Source organism: Fukomys damarensis, unplaced genomic scaffold (assembly GCF_012274545.1).
Source record: "Fukomys damarensis isolate Sample0158 unplaced genomic scaffold, DMR_v1.0_HiC HiC_scaffold_26, whole genome shotgun sequence".
NCBI classification, from domain to species: domain Eukaryota; kingdom Metazoa; phylum Chordata; class Mammalia; order Rodentia; family Bathyergidae; genus Fukomys; species Fukomys damarensis.
Genome location: NW_022900938.1, coordinates 29271450 through 29291273, shown reverse-complemented (window position 1 = coordinate 29291273; position 19824 = coordinate 29271450). Strand labels below are relative to the sequence as shown.

The window sequence follows — 19824 nt, the reverse complement described above, 5'->3', positions numbered from 1 at the left end:
GCAAGGGATGATCCTAGAGCAAAATTTTCAAATGTCTTGGTTTCAGGATACCATAACACTCATACAATTATCCACAAATGCAAAAGGAAGTAATTTCCTCTCCTAATAACTGTGAAAATTCTTTGATTTTTGTCAAGGCTCTGCAAATGATAGATATTAAATTAGATTTATTCAGGAATCTGAAGCTACATCCAAGAATCTTTGATCATTCTTGCCTTTTGACTGCATCTTTTAACTAATCATGCGTGATTTTGTACCATCATGCACAGATCACTTGAAAATATTACCACATTCTATGCAAATATTCACATTTTTGAAAACTTTACTATGTAAGAGGCAAAAATCACATTTGTTAATACCACTGGTGATGCTATGAGGAAAGTTGTAATGTACTGAGAGGGCATCAAGCTCCCAGTGGCAGGTGAAAGTTTTCCGAAATTCCAATTTCTATTTGAAAGCTCCAATTTTTAACTCTGACAACAAATGCTATCATTTGCTTCTCCTGGAGTGACAAAGTTTTCCTTTGTTCACTTTTGAGAATATATGTGCCAAATACCCAAGCCTAAATAACCATACTTTGTCAGATATTTTTCAAGTGAAAATGGTGCTCTACGACAAAAAGAGAGTGACTTATTCACTCCTGACGCCAATAAACGCGCAAATGCTTTTGCTAGAGATGACAGCGCTTCAGTGTTCAGCCGAAATTCTTCATCTATTCTTCTCATTTCATCACAGACAATACTAAAAGTATGTGTTTTAGGGTTGAGAGTTAACAAAATTATCATTTACTGCTTCCCTAGAGATTTCTTATGTGAACTGGCATTTGTTTTCTTACTGGAATATATGCTGAAGAAAAGAAAAGAAAAGAAAAACTACTCTTAACAGTTTGATGTTGCTCCCTCAATTCCTGCTAAGGCACTTAGCATTTTACCCCCATAACTACTGCACCATCACTGCAAATGTCAAAAGAGTGAGAAGAGACAAATGGCATCTTGATATTATTATGAAAGTAGTTTAAGACTCACAGCTGTTTCCCAAGAGAAGTTGCAGGACCTCAATTGTCTAAAATTTGCAATAGATGCTGTAGAAGAAAGCAGTTAGTATTTGAGAGGATCTAACAACAGCTCCAGGGCTAATAGGCATGAACTTAGCAACTGAAATTGGACTCAAGCCCGGATCAGCTACATTTTATTAGTTTCTTTATCCTTTTGAATCTTCGGCTTCCCTCACTCTGTTGTGGAGATAGTCATGTCAATGCTAGCATGGACTTTACAAGGTAAATGTAACGTTAAGATGAGAAAATACCTGGAATGTATCTGCAGTGTGAGCATAATGCCAGGAAGGCAGAAGGCTATCAGTAAATTAGGAAGGAAAACTATGGCGGAACAGATGGGTTTGAGGCACAATGGTGGGAGACAGAAAACCAATGAGGATGTATGACTGACTGACTGATTTGCTACAGAGAATGAAAATGAGTTATGGTGATAAGGCCAATCCAGGTTTCCAGTTTAAGCCCCAAGTTGCTATTATCCCACTAGAGAAGTGGAGATTCGTAAGGCTTGATAATAAATTTGGGGGGGGACTTATTTACTTTGCAATGCTGAGGGGGCATCTGGTATATGACTGAAATGTGTGGCTGAGACTCAGGAAACCCATCTGAGCTGGAGGGATGTTGATCAATGGGTCATGAGTTGAATCAGAGGCTAAGAATCCAAATGACATCGTCTAGGAGAAAAGTAGAAAGCCATAGAGGCAGAACTCACGATGCTGCTAGTTTTAAGGAGAGGGGCCATAGGAAGATATTAGACAATGAAATCAGAAGTTACCTGACACCAATAACGAATTTTCAAAATGTTAATTAAAAGGCACACATTGGATTTGACAATTTGTCAAGCTTTTTGCCTTTAAAAGAAATGAGAAGCTGGCTTTAAAAAGCTACATAACTTTCACTGAAATGTCTACTGACAAACGCAAATTGTTTCTTTAAGGCAAAGAATTTTCTGCACATTCTGTTCTTCATTAATTTTTCCTCCTATCAATGATGCCTTTAAAACTCTTACTAATGGGTGATTTGATTTCAAAGACCAAACTTGTATAGAAATAACAGCTGAGAAATAGATTTGTATAGTTCAAGTTGATTTTCTAGGTTCAGTTTGATATGATGCCTTCATACATTTTAAAAAGTGTATGAAACCAACCAATACAGTGAGTACAAGCTCTAATATGTGTCAGCAAACCAGACTCTGAGAAAAAGTGGCATGACAAATGCTGGTGGTAAGCTACATCACTACCAAAGCAAAATAGATATATTTTTTTCCATTAGTCATATGGCACATGGGTTTTCATCTTGCCTAATTTTCCAGAAGAGTGGACAATTTGACAAATTTTATTGCTCTGTAACCAGTTAGTAGTCTCCTCCTGACCCTTCCCCAGTCTTTATGATTGTGTTGCAAACAAAATCGATTAGTTCTGGTCTGTTCCTATGGAAACCAATTCATATCAGAAGGCTGTAAATTTGCAATCTTCAAGGATAGAAATTTGCTCTGTTAAACAATTTGAAATATCAAAAAAGATCGCAGCATATCTTCATGTCTTTGATAATGAGAAGTTGTTAGGGAGGACTGGGGGTACATTGCAAAAGAAAAGATGCTGTTTTCTTAGTATTAACAAAAGAGAGAAAAAGATACTATTATAGAAAAGGCACAGTCTAAAAGACACGTACCAATAAACCACTTTCCTACTGAAGAAAATTATTTTTTTCCAATAGAATTCCCATTTAGGATTAATAATTGTCTACTAATTATAATATATTCTCAGCACATGTGATAACAGCATAAATTTTACTAAGACATACATACAGCCTTCAGAACACTACAATGATAATCACTGGACACGTGTCAAGGCAGATTTAAACACTACTTTCCATAATTCAAGAATTTTGAAATAATGTCTGTTTGGTGTGATTTCTTAACTAGATGGCTTTGAAGACTGAATAATAGTAAAATTCTGTCCAATGATTACTATGTCTCAGATACTCCCATGTAATTTATTCTTATTATTCATATTGGCTCATTTAAATATCAAAACAATTTATGAAATGGATATTGTTTTTCTGATTGTACTGATAAAAACATAGGGGAAAAGAGGTTAGATAATTAGTACAATTTACAAAATTAGATTAATAAACTACAGAATGAAGATTTAATCCTGCATAACTTAGGAGGAAAAGCTAGGTTTTTAAATTTACAAAATGAGAAGATTCTTGGTTGATGTTTAATGAAATGGAATTAGGATGTCTGTTACTGGGTTACTAAACAGAGGCCCCTGCTTCAGGAATGGAGTGGTTTAACCTAAGAAAAGCAGCAATATTACCCTCACCTTTTTTTAAAGTTAAAGCTAAAGTATGCAGGAATGAATTATTCCAAGTGTAAAACCAAGATCTAATAAAGATATACTCAAAGGTATGTTAAACACTTTGAAGCTATTTACAGGCAAACTAAAAATTTACCCCAGCTTTTTTAATATCTTACATTGTACCTCTGTACCTCTTGCTGTCAGTGTGTTGTCAGGGAGTCTGAAGGAACCCATTTAGAAAGTAATTCTGCAGCAGATAAATCACTATGTCATGACCAAATACAAATGAAATCTATACTTTATTTACTATTTTCCCTTTCTGTTTGCTGAACAAATGAAACATAAATATCATCAATTTTGATTTAACAAAGTTTTTATGCATTTCTTTTTTTTTTAACTTTTCAGTTGTATCTCCCCCCACCCCATTAAGTGTACTGGTACAATTTAGGAACTCGTGTCATGCTTTGGAAGAAACAGCACTGTTCACAACAGTTACCTTGGAAATAATATTAGTTTTCTGTGACTGCCCTTACTGGATAGCTATAAGCTTGATTAGATAACTGTTAGCTAATGACCACAATTAAACTGGCACCATCACAAAAAAATCAGCATCATTGACTTTACTGACTCTTAAATTTTCTACTGTACATTTGCAAACTGAAGTAAACCATGTGTTTGGATCCCAACATGCATTCCTCCTGAATAGCTTTTCCAAGTTCCTTGAATTAGGGCTTAAGGAAGAGATTCTGGCCCATGAAAGGTAAAGGGATATCTGCCAAGTAGTCATTCATGAAAGGTTTTGGCACTCCTCTGAAAGACAATGAGAGGAAGACAGCGTTTTCTGTCTCCTGTCCTCTAGAACCTTTTGCACTGGGGTATGATATAAGGTGCTTCTGTAAGCAAGCTCACAACCAGAAGGGATGCCAGTCTGTGGACAGAGTTGACACAATGAATGTGGCAGATCACAGAGACATATTCACTCCTGAGCCCTGGAGCCCTTGATGGATCACTCGGTTCTCAGACTCAGACAATCTCTGCACTGCTTGTTGTGTTTAATGAACATCCTTCCTTAGAGGCCTTAGACAGTTTTTTTATTTTTAACCAAATAAATGAGTAGTTGTTGGTCAGTTCCAAAACATGGCGGCCAGTTCTGAATCCAGTTCACAGCCAACTACTAATGACATATTAAGATGACCTTTCCCCAGTAGGAACAGGTGAGCCATGGATCCAATTACCAAATAAACCCAGTAAAATTCAAAGGCAATACAATCCTAGGTAATTTATTAAATATACAAAATGACTGTCCCTCTTAGAAGGAAAAGAACTAAAAAGCTGGGTTAATCCTCTTTCTTGCATCAATAGCTTTTGGCATTATTCCATCCCCCGGGGTCATCTCTGTCAAAGCTTCATCTATTTGTTTGTCTCTTTGGAGGAATAAACTGATAAAGGGGTGGGGGAGAAAAAAAACACTCTTTTGCTTTCTTTCTGTACTGATACAGCTGTCCTTGGTAGCAAATAGAAATTAAAGTTTACTTTCCACAAATACAAATTTATACCTACGTAGTAGTTCAGGTACCTTTGATAGTCACAGCACCTTTTTTCAGAAAAGCTCCAGGCCCCTGCTGGGAATTAGCTCATTTATTCTTATAATATCTCTAGAAGAGGTTCTGTGGTTTTTTTCCAGCAAGCCACTCTGCCATGACTTCTTGACAGATATCTCATTGCTGAATAATTGTAACATGGCTTGGCTTCAGCTCTCTTGCTCCATGATCTGTGTAAAAAGAGAACACAGTTGTTAACTTGGCCCCACAGTTCAGGTGGCATTGAGAATACAGTGGGTGCTCTGGCTCTGGATCCTGCTTCTGGAACTTATATGAAGAAAGCGGGATAGATGATCCATGTAAGCAGGATGGCCTGGCATGTCAGAGGAAAGGTGCAGCCAGGCTTCTGGGGTCAGCAGGGGACTCTCCATTGACTGCTTCGATTCATTTCTTCACTGTAAAGACATGGTGACACTCTGGAGCTCATTTCTGTTCTTCACCTCCCGCTTCCTCATCTTCCTCTCTTTTCTGTTTCCCCTTGTCTTCTTTCCCTGAGGTACCTCAAAGCCCAAACAGCTAGACTGGTGCAGCGTGTCCACTTTGGGGCTGTGGCTCACTATTCTACTTCCTTTTTTCCAGATCTTTGTCCTGTTCCCCTAAAGCCCAATTTAATTGGCTTACGAAGAGGAGACAAATAAATCTCCTTCAGTGGCTTCTAAAAGTAAATTTTAGACAAGCACGCTAAACCAAAGCACAATAATAACCTAAATATAACTATCTGATGTCATTCCCTTCTCAACTCTATCCATTAGCAAAGGATAGTTTAGCACAGCTAAACAAATGAGGATTATTTCAAAGAACAATATATGTGATTCTAAAACCAGCAATTGAAATTTAAAACAATATTTACTTCAATTATGTGTACAATGCTCACAAACCAAAGTGGTCATATATTTTCATCAACAAATCTCCCTTCACCATTTTGCTCTGACAAAAAAAATATTAAATCTCACTTTTAACCTTTTATATATAGTCTGTTAAAATCTCCATCTCCGGATGAACTCTCTTCAAAGCCACCAATCTATTTTCTACTCTGTTATCAGAGATGAGCATCATTACACCTCTCAGTGTCTCTTGTGATACAGTGTTACACTAACAAAAAGTGAAAGCGCTCTTTTGTTCTGGCCTCTGCAACCTCTCCGTTTGTGGCAGCACACACATGCCATTCACTAGCGGGATGATGTTAACACATTACTTATCCAATCCAGTTTTTAGGTCCTCATAGGTTGACGGGATATATCCAGTAACATAGCCTTTCTTTAAAAAATTAGATATTTCCAAATTGCAAACACGTACATACATATATACTTAGACACATATTTGTGAACTTACGTGTACACCAGCTGGTATAAAATGGGGTTTCCACAAAACTGGATGTTACAATAGTGCTACCAGTAGTAGCTGTACTATATTCATTATTTCTGTAAAAGGCAATCATACAAGTAACAACACTGATCTGTTATAAATTGGATCTGGAAAGACTCCCCATGGACCCATGTGTGATAGGCGTGGTCAGCAGCCCATAATGCCATTGGAAAGGAATAGAACTTGAAGACCGTCTAGGCTCCAGGTAGGAAGCAAGTTAGGTCACTGAGGGTGTCGCTTTGAAGGAGATATTGGGATCTTCTCCTGCCTCTTCCTCTCTGGTGGCTTCCTGGCTGCTGTGAAGTTAATGAGCTTTCACCATTTGCTCCTGCCATGATGTACTTAGTCCTGCCACAGGCCCAGAATAACAAAGTGAAGATGGACTGACACTCTGAAACCATGGGCCAAAATACACCTTTCCTCCTTTTAAGATGATTCACTCTGGTATTTTGTCACCATAAAGGAAGCTCAACACAACATCAGACAGATCCATGCATTAGAGATTGATTATTAAACTAAGTAAATAGCTATTCCATAAATATTAGTACCCTCTATTTTATAGCCACACATTTATTAAACACTACTTCTCTTGGCATCATGGCTTGGAAATTGCTGGGTCTTGAATACTTCACCACCCAGCTTGGCATGAATGAGAATGACACTAAATAACCAAAATATCAAATTAACTGTATTTCTTGAGAGGTTCTCCCTAGGGAAACTGAGAGGGATGAGGCAGTGAGGTCTGGGTGTCAAAGAAGAAATAAGAATCTAAAGAGGAGTGGTTATGGAGAAAGCAGCCCTGAAAGTTCTGATTTGCTCAAGGTCTCTTCTCCCTCTTCTTCTTTTTTTTTGGTACCCAGGATCAAACTCAGGGCCTTGTGCTTGAGAGGCAGTTGCCAGAACCACTGAGCTAAATCCCCAGCCCTCTTCTCCCCATTCTTAAATCCCCATTGATTTAAAGCCTGGAAAATGTATCTTATGCCTTGGGTTTCAAACAGGAGAGAATTTGTAAATCTCCCCTCCCCATTGGAAAGCACCTTGATTTCTGCGTATGGGCTCAACAAATTGAGATCTCATGCTTCAAGCTGCATTCTACCTTAAGGTGCCTCCGTCATCGTTAATAGTGGTAGGACATGCCTCATAGAGGAACTGTAATAAAAATTTAGCTTCTTTAAAGCAGTTTTAAGCTTCAGCATTAGAATTACTTTGGCTACTTGCTAAAGAAGATTTCGAAGGAAAGTCTGGGCCAGGGTCCAGGAAGTGTACTAGTGAATTTGGTACAATTTGAGAGAGGAAGTTGCAGGGAAAAGAGTAGAGATTAAGAAGAATGAGTAGTGTGCATAACCAAGGCTGGAAAATAGCTCTTGTGTATCCAAGAAAACTTGGAAGCACATTGGATCACAGATTTTATTCTATTTTAGGAAAATACAAAACAAAAATAATTCCTAAAAGTCTGTATACAAAAACAAATCTATTCCAAGATCTAAACCAGTGAGAAGAATATTTACCCAGCACATAGCATAAGGAACAATAACTTACTGAATGAATATCTCAAATTTAATTTTGTAGAGACTTATACAAAGTTCAATCAAAATTTGTAAAACTCGGTATATCTCACTTAGAAGGTGGTCAGATTAGTTCATAAACTTTGTTTTCAGATGACCTAATAAATTTGTTAAACTTAGTGACCCTCCCCAAATGGTGAGATAGTTTTTGAGATTTACTTATTAGAATTTCACCATTTTTGAAATGTGGGGGAAATTCTTCATCTCACAATGAGGAAGTGATAGTTTAAAAATGGGATGGAGACCTTACTGTGGAAAGTGAATGAGAAAACTGCAGAATTTTGAATGAAGTTACTTTAAGTTTATTGCTCTTAACCCATTTCTATTTTTATCATTAATGTTATTAAAAGCATCAGTAGTATCAACAATTCAATTTTCTAGAGAGAAGATTGTTTATATTTCCTTTTGTATTATTTTTCATTTATCTTGAATATTTAAGATATTCTAGTCCCCAGTGTTTGTTGTTGTTGTTTTTTAATTTTCATTTTGGTATATCTCCATTGATTTTAGCATCACTTGAAGCTTTAGCTTATTTTATTATTAATAATAATTATTATTATTACTACTATTAGTGATACCCAGGGCCTTTGCACTAAGCTGTATTCAACCCTTTATTATATTGTATATTGAGACAAGGTGTCCATAAATTGCTAAGATGCCAAGGTTGGATTTGAACTTGTGATCATCCTATCTCATCCTTCCCGAATGCTAGGATTGCAGCTGAGAGCCCCAATGTCTGGCTATCTTTTAATTATTTTTGACCACCCACACTATTTTCTTTCAATCCCTTTATCTTCCTTTATTCTAACAAATAATATAGTCAGAACTTTCCAGGTAAAAACCCTATCTTTTAGGCAGTACACAGTAAAACTCTGCTTCCTTAGTACATTAAGTACTGGGACAGATCCAAAGCTACTCTTGAGAATCTGAAAGTTCTTAGTCATCAGGTCCCCGAAAGTTTCTCCAAGAGGAAGGAACCACCTTCCTCAACTTCTGTAACAAGTTAAAAGTCTTACCGACCACCTGCTTATCTAGTTTTAAGACGTGAGCTCTCCATGAAGAAGTTAACTTTTTTCTGTCACGAAGTTAGCAAGGAATGAAATTGTGGAACGTTGTGCAGGGAAACAAACCACATACCCACTCCCCATTGTGCCCCAGGGACCTTCATTGGATGCAAAATCTGAGATTTTCTTGTGTTGTATAAGATCAATTTCTGCCTTTCTTCTAGAAATAATGAGACCAGAAGGCTTAGGACTAAATGTACATTCTCAGAGTAACTTCATTTACCCAAATTTTTAATGCATATATCATATATGCGTTCTTCTTTTTCCTGGTCTTGGACATTCTATTGCACAAAGCTTTAAAAAATAATATGACAGTTTACATCACATTTTCAGAGGTATGGGGTATGACAAAAACAAAATCCCTCTAAGTGCACTTCTAAAAAGTTTTCTTCATTCTTAAGCATGGTTCTATACTTTTTATAAATAACCCATGTTTTTCTCAAGAACTCCATTTTACAATGATACTAAATTTTAAAATTTGAATTTGGAAACACAATATCCTCAGATAGGAAAGAATCTCTCAGGCCATCTATTTTCTTAACTTAGGTTATAGCTGGGGTTCTTAAGATTTAACTCAGAACTAGAAATATGGTATGTACCTATAAAGTCAGGTGCTCAGGAAGGTGAGGCAGGAGGATTGCAAGTTTGAAGTCAGCCTGGGCAATTTAGAGAAGATCTGTCTCAAAATTAGAAAAATCAAAAGGGTTAGGGTTGTAGTTGAGCAGTAAAATGTCCCTGAGTTTCATCCTCAGAACCAGAAAAAAGAATATGAGTTCACCTGGAGTACTTTTTAATAAAATACAGCTTCTTTCTGTGCCCCACCCCATAGCTGTTTATTTGCAGTAGATATGAGTGGGACCTCACTTTGCATTTTGAACAAGTGGACAAGCAATGCTGGTGCTGGCAACTCCGCAACTACATTTTGACAATGACTACACAGTCCAAAATTGCGGTTTCTTTGAAGTTAGAAAACTATATATTAGCCATATTGCCCTCATTTTAATGATTTTTCAAAGATGACAATCATAGCTTCCTCTCTCATTTATTCATTCATTTAATGTCCTGTGGCATAATTCTCCGAACCTCAAAATGATTGATGGCAGTATTTCACAGAGCCTGCAATAGCTTTCTGTCTCTGTCTCCAGCCTGACTCCCATTGAGCCTATTTTCATACCACCAGTCACAGTGAGCTGGAGCGAATAGAAGTCAAATCATGACATTCTTCTGCTCAGAAGCCTTCAGTACCTACCTAGAAGAAAGTCCAAAAACCCTTTCCAGTTGTTGGCTAGTCCTCATAACCATGACTGGTTAGTTGATCTCACCTCCTTTCGCTCTCCTCCTCTCCCATGACTATCTAGCTAAGCTGGCTTTTGGCTGTGCTTTCTGCCTGGAAGCACAGACTGCTTCCACACCCCAGAAAACTCCCTCTCCCATTGAGCTGAATGACCAGCTCACTCATCTCCACGCATTGATCAGAATTAACCTTACAGAGAGCTGCTCATGCTTTCCTTCTAATCCCTTGTCTTGCTCTGTTGTTTCCAAAACACTTAGCACCTTACTAGGCAATATCTGACTTACTTCTAGTGATAATTCATTTTCTATTTGTCCTGAGTGGCACATAAACCTCACAGGGGCTGGAATATTTGTTTTCTGAGGGGTCTTCTAGGGATGATTGAAATACAGGAGTAATGTTTAAATTAAAAAAAAAACATTATAGTAAAAGGCACGTTGCCAAGAACAATGGGATACGTGTGTTCAAAGCAAGGGGAACATCACACATATGTTAGGGTTATTAATGGAAATGTGTCTTCTACTGTATTCATTTTTTTATTTAAACATTCATTGCGTTTTTTGTCATACCTCACTGATCAAACTTTTATGGTAATTTCTGTGAAATAAAAGCAGTACAGTGTGTTCTCATCTACCTCATGGATGGATCTAGCACTGTGAAAATGCTGGCTCTTTTCTAAAATGAAAATGACCATGAAAGCTAAACATTTTTTCAACTTGGGACACAGACACAGCCACAATAATGAGCTAAAGATGTAAAAGACGACTTCCAGAACTGCTTCAGAAAGTTGCAAGAATAATGGGATAAGTGCGTTTCAAGTGAAGGGGAATATTTTGAGGGAAATTAATAGCTTTATCTCTTTCATTGTAATTTCTTTAAAAAATTGCATATTCATCATAGGTTTTAACCAAGCCTCACATTTTGTTCAGCAATGAATTCCAGGTCTCTGGAATGATATATAACACATTATAGGTGTTCAATAAGTATTTTTCAATCACCAAATTATTTAATTTTGGTTTCTCAAAAATCATAATAATTTTATTAAGACTTGCTCTTTGGATAGTCAGCCATTTTGAAAGACATGTATTCTATTTATGAGAATATAGTTTATTGTAGCATACCTCAAAAAAGTGAAATATTCTCATGTGAGGAATTGGTTAAGTATATAAAGTAATTCAGTTTTATATCTTGTCTCCATTAGGATACAAAATATAAAGAATGCACTGTATCAAGAACAAACATAAATATCCTACAAATATCATATGTTCTATCATGTAGTCCTATCTAATCGAGATCAAAATACATACATTAAAATCCTGTTTACCACAAAGATAGTTGTAAAATTCTATTGTATAATTCTGTATAACTCTGTACAATTGTAAGTTCAAGAACAATTTGGGCAACTTTTTGGACTCTTAAAAATAAAGCAAACTGGGACCTTTCTTCACTTAAAGTATTACCTAGTCTAAACTATCATAAAGAAATGACAATAATAATAATAATAATAATAATAATAATAATAATAATGATACTGAGAACATGTTTTACTATGTATGCCACACACAACTTAATTCATTTAGTAACAAAAAAAAAAACCATAGGAAATAGATGTCATTATTATCTTCATTTTGTAGATAGGAAAACTGTAAAGTTCAGACATAAGTGGTGAAGGCAATGTAGGTAATAAAAGTTGCAACCAAATCCAAGGCCTTCTTTCTTTAGAAAAAGTAACCAAAGATTCTCTAAAAATATTTCACCACCCTACTTCTCCAATTTCATCATACATACTCTGCATATATGCTCTTCTCTAGTCAAACTGATCTAGTTACCATTCCCTGAAAGTACCCAGCGTCTGGTGTCTGGCGTTCAAAAATGTTTCCTCCGAGCTGGGTGCAATGCTGCAAGCCTGTAATCCCATCTACTGGAGTCAGAGGCAGAACCGCAAGTCCAAGGACAATTTGGGCAACTTAGTGAAACTCAGTCTCAACACAAAATAAAATTTAAAATGGAGTGGGGATGCAAATCAATGGTAGTGTGACCTTGAGTTCAATCCCCAGTAGCATGCGAACACACACACACACACACACACGCACACTCACACAGTTCCCTCTGCCTGAAATTTTACCCACCAGCAATCGTTAAGGGTTAAAATCCTGCCTGTACTCCAAGGTTCATTATATACCAGTCTCAAGTCAGGAGTGGTTTGGTCATCCTCTGAGTTTCCAAAGCACGTAGATATTGCCTTTAAAGTTCATACAATAATTTTAATATTCTGTCTTTTGTTGTTATTGAGAAGGTACTTATCAGTTCTACATCTACTATTAAATTTCTTGAGGATAAGGACTAACTGAATACATATCCACTTATTAGATACAATTACCTAAAACAAAGTCTAAAATTATTCTCTCCAATATGATCTGTATGGACCATTTGAAACGTGAGCACTTGAAACCTGGGTAGGGGCCAAATTTTGAAGTAATACTTGGGCATATTATTTCTAATGAAAGACTTCACTGATTAAATTAATTTCACTTTCTGTCTTTTTAAATTTTTAGTGTTAGCATCTAGAAAAAATGAAAGAATATATGTGGATGTCATTATATTCTCAGTGGGCAGTGTTAAACTTGTCTGTACCTTTCTATGATATCCGCTTCCTCCAGGTGATCAAACCCATGAACAAATGCATAATTTAAGCACGGCAATTCCCTATCCAGAGATGTTCTGAAAGGGTGGGGATCTCTCTGGAGCATTAGTTTTCGATTACATTTAGTCATATTGTTGCTTTTGTCCTTAGGACATAGGGTTTTGGATGAGGAAATATTCTGAGGAAAAAGCTACTTTGCCCACAAGCAAATATTCTCTCTGTGTGTGTGTTCAGTGGAACAAAAGGTACATTTAAATCTGAATAATAATTACAGGATGATTTCTATTTTGAAGTAAATTGGCAACATGGAAAATAGAAAGCAAACAGTATTCTCAGACCAAGAGCCAATTTTCGATCTATATTCCTACCTCTACCTCAGCCATAATAGCTCTGGGAGGTGCTCTCAGCCACATTTTTCCTACTGCTTGCTGGTACTGTGTGCTTTAGGCTGTTTCTTTGCAGGCAAACACAGACTGTTTACCGACTGTAATCAAAATGACAGCGCACTGTTTTCACAACTGAGTGTTGAGATTCAATTGCCTTTTTCACTTGGCAACTTAAAGGAAATTCAGAACTGGAATACTGAGGTACAACTTGCATTCCATCAGTATGGTGGTGCTGACTAGTCCACATGTTATCTGCACACCTTTGAAGTTTAAAAACTGACTATTAGGATTTATCTAGCCTGGTGCAGAGAGGTTTAATCACTGCCTGCAGACCAGTGCAAGTGACTAACTCCACTGGAGCACAGGATGATTGAGAAGGTTCTCGATTCCATTTGTCATGTTATTTTTCATGCGCCAAAACCAACCACAAGAGGAGACCTACTCTACTAAGCATGTCCCATAAATAGATGTTAATAATGCCTCATTGTAGGCCACCTTGAGATGGTAACACAGAACACAGGGAAACACAATAGAAAAACAAGCCCTTGTCCCATTCTTTATAGAAATAAGATTTAACAAAAAGATAAGGTGGAGGGAGGTGTGTGTGGGGTGGACCAAATTCTAATCCAGGAAACCTGTGTTCTAGACCAGTGTATGCTCTCATTTGCTGGAGACTTCAACACTCAAGATCTTCAACACTCAAGATACAGTTTAGTATCCTTGTAAGCAGGAAGAAGGGAGAGGCAGGAAACTGACCAGTGTAGTGACTCTTACTTCTCAAGCTCTGGGTTAGTGTCCAGACTTCAGCCTCTGTATAGGGTGTACTTTCTCCTTTCTGAAAGAAAAGTCTAAATGTACAGCAATACCATACACTCTGGACAAGAGCCATTGAGTCCTTCATTAATATTGTTATTAATATAACAATATATTTTATGGCATGAATACTATCCTTATCAGAGAATATCTTCATTTTTTAAAAGACGTTAGTGAACTGGGTGCTTGCACACTTCATTTCTAGTTCAAATTTAAGCTGCTTTTCGATGAGGGTGAACGCCTCGGGTGAAACACGGTTTGAAGGTGGTTGCTGAAAAGTGCTACCTTCTGAATCCTTTCTAAATATAGATATTTAATTGCATATCCAATCGAATGTACATGAAGTTCAGGTACAACTGTACATGACATTGTAATATCAAGTCTTATTTGAGAGATTTTATATAAATTACTGTTTTCAAAAAAGCCTACAAAGCTTTAGGTCTGATTTTCAGTGAACTACGACTGTTCACTAGGTTAACTCCCCTCATAATAAGGCCTTTTGAAACAAAAGGTGGAAAAACATCCTTCCTGGGATCTGAATTCAGGACTCTGAAAGTCCGTGTTTTCTTTCAGTCACTTAGCATATCACTGGCACCAAAATAGAGCAAAGGGCTGCAAACACTGGCCTGATTTAGGTGTGGATGATGCCACGTACTGCAGTGGGAAGCAGAGGAGCAGGTCTCTGTCTATATAGACAGGAGAGATGCTACCCAGGGCTTCACGATTTTAATGCCAAGGGAGAAACAGAATACCAGAGGTAAGAGAAAATTACATGTGATGCAAAATTGTATGTTAAACAGGGAAGCAGTAACCAAACTGCTAAGGAGTAATTAAAAAGTTGGTATGTTCTGTCCGTCTTTCCCTTCAAAGATAGAAGATCTAGTAAGTAAGAAATAGCTAGAGAGGGCAGAAATAGGAGGAGAAGCTTAAGAAGAAATGATGGGAGAAGATGCCAGGGGAGGTGGAAGTCATCTTACCGTGCCCCAAGGGTCTCCTGGAGGACCTGGGTGATTTGGGATTCTGAAAAATTTTTCTGTGTAAAATTGGATGCTGAAGTCACTCATTTTTCAAGTCCCACCCATTTAAAATTTTAATAGTCTCTTTTTAGATCTATTTTAGGTTAGAAAAATTGATTGGAAAGTACAGAGAGTTCCCACATGAAGTCTGAAATATTTATCCTTCAAAATTTGTATTTAGAAGGAAATTAAGAGCATGAATAGATGTTTTATTTACAAATCTTCTTGAACTTGGCTTTCCTGAGGAATGTGAATTGTTTTTTTATGTATAGTTTCGAAAAAAGTGTTTATTATTTTTGATCAGACTAATTTCATAGAGTATTGTTTGAAATCTGGCACCACTACAGTACATTTAATGAAATACTTGTAATAAATGAGTCTTACAATGACTCAGGATAACTTTAAGGTACCATGTGAAGAAGCGTATCTTACAAATGCATGAGGGGTAGCCCACTATTGCTCTACTGGTGTGTTTTAACCCTTGTGTGTTAATTTGCACCCGGATTTAGATATGTTCTGCTACTTTTTGTGGACTCCTAACCATTACATTTTATTTCAATTTATTATGATTTTGAATTAGAAATTAAAATTATTTCCAATCATTTCTTATAGTTGTCACCATGTTGATAGAAGTTAATGTTTTACCAACAATAAATTATTTATCCTCTGATTGAGTTAAGGTGAACAGTCTCCAGGCTTTCATTCCTAGTAGCATCTGAAAGGTCCGTTATCTGTACATTCATGGTGGGCTGCCTACATATTTTGTGTACTCCGTAATAGGAGGTGCAAAGTGATCCATTACCAGTGTGAGAACCCAAGCACTGTGCAGAGACATAGATCCTGAACCTGACCTGGAACATGATATTACATTCTTTCTGTTTACAACAGAAGCACTAGTCAACTGCTTCAACATATGGATCTTAGCCTGAGATTTAGCATGTTTGTTCTACAGGATGATAATTTTACTGTGGCAAGAATGTTAGAGATGGTGTAGAAAGTCATACTGTGCAGTAATATTAAATGATGATACTCTAGAAGAAAGACAAAGATTGAAGGTACCCTAAGGGGCACAGAAAATTATTTTATTAATGCTACTATGGTCTCCTCAATTGTGGAGAAAACTGTAGGATACTAAGACAAACAACTGAGGTGTTAGCCCAGAAAATTGTCTCCTTGAAGAGCTTAACAAACTGATTCACTTTAAGAATGAAATTCCTTTTAAGAAATGCAAGTGATTATTAATTCTGCTTACGCATTAGTTTAATTAACTCTTACAAAATAATTTAAAATGCATTTTGGTTTTAAAAAAATTCTTTGATTTATAGAAACCACTTTTCTTCAATATCTTCCAAAAATTGTAGTTTCAAAATATTGAAAATTGAAGCGTCTTGTTTCTAGGTAGATAACCGGGATATTCAGAGAATATCTTTCTTTTTTTCTCTCATTGAGTTTACTGCTACATTTTAGGTATACGGTACAGTTACATTCACCATTGGGATTCTGTACCTTTACAAGACAGGTCTTGGTTCTCATTTTCCCCCGTATCCCTGCCCTCCCTTCACCCCTCCACCCTTCCCTATTTACAAAAACTTTTTTTCCCATATTTTCATTTTCTCATATTTTTCTTTTCCCTTATATCTTTCAATAAGCTTACATTTATTTGATTATTTAAAAGTTATTTCTCAAGACAACAATTTTTACGGTACAGAATAAAGAGGATGACCAATGTCTGTGTAAACTGATGTCTACTGGTTCTTACTTCTAAATATGCACAATTCTCTGTATGCTCACTTTGCTAAATATACCATAACCAGCACTTAGGCAAACTTTAAAAAAGAATCAGTGGTAATAAGCTATTTGAAATATAAAATATTTTAGTGCTCTATATGCATAAACATATAGAATCAATGCTAAGCTACTCGATTCTATTACTTCACTCATAGAAATTGATGAGTGTATTTCTTCTTATTTTCTTAAGTATTTGTAATGTCTTTATTTAGCACACACCCACTCATTAGCATTTTGAAATTATTTTGAAAGTCATTTGCTCGCTGTCTTTCTCACTTCTAAGATGCTAAGGTTTTTCTTAGCGTCTCTTATTTTTCTCTGCCTCCCTCCACTCGTTCACGTCTCAAACTTGGCTGTGTTTTTGACCTCTGCTTGCAGAGCTTTTAAACGGACGCAGATACCCAGGCTCAGCTCCACAGAATCTAATTAAATTGGTCCAAGGTGGAGCCAACCGTTGCTTTTTTTCCAGCCCAAAGTGACTGCAAGGTGCAGGCTCAGCTGTAGGCTACTCTCAATGCACTCTTGAGGGTGTACCTCTTTCTGTTTCTCTCAGTATGCTCGTATCTCTTTCTCCTTCCAGGTGTTTTTTTCTCCTGTCATTTTAAATCATGAGGATTCACAAATCTACCTGTTTCTTTTCTCATTTTCCTTTCTGACTTTTCATTGACTGGCCACGAAGTTCTCATTCTAAGTATGTATTTGATTTGTATTCTTATCCAATACTTTCTAGGTTTTGTGTCAATGAGAAAAATACAGTATCATTGTGAATTATATCCCCTTTTGTCTCCTGCCAATGCTAATTTAATAGTATATGTTAATTTTTTGCATAAGTATATAAAAATTAATAGCAGAACCTAACACCATATTTGAAAATCAATATTAATAAAGGATTTACTGTGTGGGGACTGTAGCTCAGTGGTAGAGTACTTGCCTAGTATAGGTGAGGCCCTGGATTCAGCACTAAGTTCTTAAAAAATAAAAGAAATGTCAAGAGAAAGCAAGGGAGAGTCTACTTTCACTGTGATCATTATTATAATCATTATTGGGTATGCTTGAAGATAACGTGAAATTTTAAAACTTTTGCATGCTTTAGACCTCTAGGCATGTAAGTACGTACCCAATCAATATATTTTTCAATTGCATAGCTAAAGGCCCTATGTTTTCTCTAAATTTTAAGCATTTGAAGATAAATCTCAATAGTCTCTAACGGAGTAAAAATGAATATATTGTACGGTATGATCTAGCACAATAGGGACAACATAGCAATGGTAAGGGAAGCATTAATAAGAAAGGAAGGGGAAAAAAGGGTCTATGATGCTAATTGAAGAGTGTGTTGGTGTCTTCATCCAGAACCACAATGTCACTTCTTAGCAATAATGTTGTGATTTAGTGAATTTTTTAAATTCAACTTCAGGGAAGGAAAAGGGACAAAATGTTCTGTACAACTCAAGTAAGAACAAAGTATATTCTATTAGGAGATTAAAATTCCCAAAAGAGAGCTTCTTGGAGGAAAATGGTCAAAGTTATTTAAAGAGTGACTTCCCTTCTTTTAGTTCACCCATTGAATAAAACAATATTAAACCTCTCTTTAATAATTCAGGGACCATCATTTCTCTTACTGTGCTCTAGCACCGAGCTTAATCACATGAAGGGCTCCCGATATGTGGTCTCCAGGAGGATGAAAGCTGAATTCAATTATTATAAAAATAACTCCAGTCTTTTTAAAGTGTTCTCTTAACCTTAAAAGAACTTAAACAGCCTCTGAAAATTTCCTTATACAACATTTCCTAGCATATGTTTATATGCGCTATATCTTAATATTGTCAGCTTGCTTACAAGTCCCATCCCTTTCCAGCTACTGTTTAATTTGTATGTTTTGAGCAACACATTTCTTCAATTTTTTTTCCATAAGATCCTTTATCCCTTCAAATGCAGAGAAGAAGGGATAGAGGTACAAATCATCAATCAATCCATCAATATTAGGCACAATGGAACTTGTGATATCCAGTTAAAGAGATACTCGCATTAATTTTAAAGAAGCATTTGTCTAGATATATGTTTAAATTTCAGATATTCAAAGAACTGGAGACAGGCAGTTTATAAAACAAAGTTTATCTTTGCTTAGCAAGAGAGTTTTTATTTATTATTGTATTATTAAAAAAATTAAGAGCTAGGGATGTAGCTCAGTGGCACTGTGCCTGCCTCACAAGTGCAAGGTCCTGAGTTCTATCCTTGGTACAGGAAAAAACAAAAACAAAAAACAAAACAAAACAAAAAAACCAAAAAAACAGCACTACTCTGAACTAAAATTAGTGATTATAACTCATTATGTTTTATTAAAGTATTAATGTATTAACAATGTATTAACTTCACCCCAGAGTGAAAAATGTTATGTAAAATCTCAATATAAAAGTTCCCTCTAAATCAAAGATGAAATGGGCTTGAGATTTAGCTCAGTGGTTCTGCTGCCTGCCTCACAAGTACAAGGTCCTGAGTTTGATCTCTGGTACAAAAGAGAGAAAGAAAGAAAAATAAATATGTGAACTTGCAAGACAAAGTAGGCTTTGCTCTTCCTAAATTTTATGTCTACCTCAAAGAACAATCTATCTCAAGAAATAGTTTTTCAGATGTCATCTGTGTATTGTTTTTTCTATGAAAATTGTTTATGGAGTAGAATTCAAATAAAAGTAAAGGTAATTTAGGAATAAAAGTAGAAAAAATAGAGATGAACTGTTATATCTTAAAGTATGTTTCAAGAAAAGTGTAATTAATCATCATGGTTTTGAAAAACTAGTGAAGTAACTATCACTATTAAGATGGAAATGAATAATATATTTTTAGGGCTGGGAATTTAACTCAGCGGTTCGGTGGCCTGCCTTGCTAAGCGCAAGCACCTGAGTTCAATCCCCGGAACCAAAAAAAAAAAAAAAAAAAAAA

At 36.2% G+C, this 19824-nt stretch overlaps 1 protein-coding gene across 6 annotated transcripts in view; it reads right to left on the bottom strand.

Annotated features, from left to right (window-relative positions):
- Scn3a (sodium voltage-gated channel alpha subunit 3) overlaps positions 1–19824 on the bottom strand; it is a 107685-nt gene that overhangs the window by 83958 nt on the left and 3903 nt on the right. For 5 of the 6 annotated variants that reach the window (XM_033756327.1, XM_033756329.1, XM_033756328.1 and 2 more), the window contains exon 2: positions 4931–5125. The gene's annotated coding sequence lies outside the window, so the exon portion shown is untranslated. Of the gene's footprint in view, positions 1–4914; positions 5126–19824 lie in introns of all 6 variants that reach the window. The other variant, XM_033756326.1, reaches the window with a different exon arrangement.